We start from the raw sequence: 3804 nt of genomic DNA on the forward strand, positions 1-3804 counted from the left end.
GCAGTTTTGCGCGATTCTTTATTTGATCTTCTGTAAGAGGATAAGGTAACTTAGTCTCTTGTCCTAATCTGTCTTTTCCCTATGGTAAGCGCATTAGGGTGGGACTCTGACACTGAAAACGAGGGGTTACACTTACACGGAATAGTTAAATGTTAACGATTCTGGACCGAAAAATGGTGGCTGTTAGGTTCAGTTCCAAGAGTTGGTTCTGCCTAATGGTTGAGAATGTCTCATCTCAGTGAAGGGATAACTGATCACCCCACCGGTTGTGTTTGTCCTGAGTCACTTGGCATCAAGCATGTATGTGGTGACATATAAGTGGATCATGTCTTGAGTGATAACCAAAATGGTCTGTAATATATGGATATAGGAGGGAAAACTTATCCTGGTCATGCTATAGACCTGTCCCGCTTTGTGGAATGGTCACAAGTGTTGTGACTTACCACAGATGGTCTGATCCTGATCATTCGTGTTAGGGACATGTGAGCGGGGGCGTCCTATACAAAGAGTTTGTATAAGACTTGACCACGAAGTGTTAATGTCTCGTTATATCACACCGTTCATGACAGAGACTTCACTTCACTAGGATGACCATAGGTAATATGACCTCAATCCTGAGTGAGTTAGGAACACTTGCCATTGAGGGCAGTCCTTTGATTTGTGTGGGAGCGAGTGGCCAGGTCGCTAATTCAAACTTACCATTTTGGGGATACATCTGATTTCAGAGCTGGGAACTTAGCTACACAAGATGCAATTCATTCCTTCCCCAAGGCAGGGGTAAGTAGATAGATGGCTCCCTTAAAGGCTGATTTCGGGGCTTGAACGATGTGGCGCCACACACCTTCTCTTAGCCCGAGAGGAGTTAACACATAGTTGGACTATGTTGTATTGTTTATTAGAGGAATCGGTGGTGCTTAAGGAGTGAAATATAACTACAGGGGCAAAATGGTAAATTGGCCTAGTTGTACTTACGAGCATCTGTGAAAGGTCATCGTACTCATGATTGGTTATATCCAATGGACATAGAAATATATCTATGGTAAGAAGAGTTCAGCTGTTGGTCTTTAGTGGAATCACTAACAGTTAACGGATGGTGAATCTCGTGGCTAAAGAGTTTAGTCAGCTATTCACGTGCCGTTGGAGCTTCGAGTCATAGTTCCATTAGGTCACTTGGGTAGCTTGGATAAAGTCGAGAATCAGTGTTTGGGTTAATTTGTAATGTTCAAATTGACAAGAGGAAGTTCAATTATATATGATATAATTGGACTAGTTAATTATATGCGATATAATTGGCTAAATGTATGAGATACATTATTTTAAAGGAAATTAAATATAAAAATGATTTATATCAAGTAGAGGAAAAATACTATAGTAGATATATGATATCAAACTATAGGATATAAATATAATATAATTATATTTATTAATTAAATTAATTGATTAATTATTTAATAATTAACCAATTAATTCACGTCTGAACGTGGGAACATGGGGCCGCGAAGGTTAAGGTAACCGGCGGGTTAAAGTTTGAAAGTCATTTTCATTTTAGAATTAATTCAGTTGTGCTTTTGATAACCCACGTCCAAAGGAAACCGTGAAAGAGCGACCGTGAGAGCCTATATGATAGAATCTCATTCGTCTAAACTATCGTCTAGTTCACGCGTTCTCTAAACGATCGTATACCACTTTCCTAAACGATCATCCAGTTTTTCCTAAACGATCCTGTAGCTCTACTATACGATAAGCGTCTCCACTCTACGGATAACAGAGTTCTTCTCGTGCGCGTTTATCGTCTACACGAAATCTTCTCCTCCATCCTCTACCAAACTCACTAGAGCCCACTCTTTGGGTTTTTGACGCCGAGGATACTCGGGTTTCCCTTGTGGTGGTGTTGTCCATTCGACCTTGTTCGTGTACGTTCGGATCGTGCAGTACAGTGGACAGACTCGTCAGGTGCTAGTAGATCGGTGGGAGTTTTCCACTGCTTTAGGTTCACGCATACGAAGACCTTCTTCCTCTGGTATGAACCCCTTTTCTTTTTGTTTTATTGTATTCTGAGCATGTTGTTGATGAGTTTAATATGCATAATTGTTAGTATAGAATGTATATTGTTTATGTTTCGGTCAATGTGAAATCGGAGCGATCTAAGCCCGCTCATGGAACTCTCGATATGAGATCCTTCACTCTTCCATCGCCAATCGTCCAGCTATGCCACCATCCTTCGTCACAGCTTCTTCGTGTGCCGTCCCAACCTCGTCCACGCTTTTGGGTCGTTCGTTTCACTACCGCTCAGCCCACCGACACAGTTCGAAGTCGTTTTGGCCGAAACTTTTGTTTTGGGGTAAGATCCAGTTTGTTTGGATGAGTTTCATAAGGGTTTTTGGAGTTGCCCATTAAGTTTTGGCTTTTTTTTGTCCATATTCTTCACGGTTAAATGTAGAACGAGATTTGAAAGGAAGGGTGCTTTTGTCTATTTGGTTCAAGTCAAGAGTAGGCAAGGAATTGGTAAGTGTTGCGGCCCTTTTGTTGGTTTCTGGGAACCCACTAATTATTGAATTAAATGTTGGCTTGATTTTTGGTATTTTTGAAGGTTCCAAGTCATCATCTGTTGGGATTAGAATCTGTTTAAAGGAAGATTTTGGAGTTGAAATCTTGGGAGTGTTTGTGGATCAAGTTTCGTTTGGGTAAGTTAATTGTTGATTGTTGGATTTAATGTGGTATGTGTTGGTTTTTGCTTCAAAGATTGAATTCTGGTGTGTGTTTTGTGTTAGGGGATTTGGTTTGGAGCTTACTTTCATTGGAGACTTTTTGCTTGGGTTGATTTGGAATCGGATTTCGAGGTAAGTAATCTTACTACTAGAACTACCTATGTGCCAGGTGTCACAATCTAAGTTTGAGATAGTAAATTGTGACCCCACTTGTGCAGACAGTGCAGTGGCGACACGTAAGTGTCGACATATCTAACAAAGACAGAGGGAAAGAAGTGTCGTGATGCGACCAAGAAGGACAGTGCATCATCCAACAAACCAACATAAGTGGGCAAGTAGGCCATGTTGAACATTAAGTAGAAAGACAAGAAACTGTGTGATCGAAGGTGTCAGTGACGAGCTTCGTGGGGGCCAGATGGGGCCCTGGGCTGTGACCTCAAAAGTTGGGGTTCTGTCATGAGTTTGGACAAGTGGCTCTAGAGTTAGATGCATACTGAAAAGATATGCAAGCACATCAAATTTCATATCAATCAGAGTTCAGACGAGCGTTCTACATTGGTGAGTGACAGTTCGCCACATTTGATATGCGTGGGTGCCAAAGAGGAAAATATTCATAATGCACTATAGGGGAGGCATGGTGTCAGCTCTCCACCACTCCTGGGCCCTGTGACCTAAGTGAGCTACCCCATGGCATATGCTGTTGGGTTTTATGACCTAAAACTCGTGGTTTGTAAACAATAGATCTTATTCTGAAAATTCAATAAAGTTGTTATTAAATATATTGTTTTTTAGAAATCCAATAAACCAAAGTCCCTTGACTATTACCTGAGTACTTGAACTTTATGTGGAAACATAAAAGTGGATTAGGTTCGAGTAAATAGTCAAAATGATCTATAGTATATGAATAAGGTTGGGTACCTTATTCTGGTAACACTATTGGATGCGACCTACTCTGTAGTTGTTACAAAGAGTTGTAAAGTGCTATATACGAAGTGATCCTAATTCGTGTATGTTAGGACATAAGGGGGGGGGGGGTGTCCTGTGAAAATGAGCTTTGTGCAAGATCGGACCACGAAACCAGTCACTCTTACTTTAT

The sequence above is a fragment of the Benincasa hispida genome, chromosome 3 (genome assembly GCF_027475165.1).
Source record: "Benincasa hispida cultivar pf3 chromosome 3, pf3_genome.v1.1, whole genome shotgun sequence".
In the NCBI taxonomy this organism is placed as follows: Eukaryota; Viridiplantae; Streptophyta; class Magnoliopsida; order Cucurbitales; family Cucurbitaceae; genus Benincasa; species Benincasa hispida.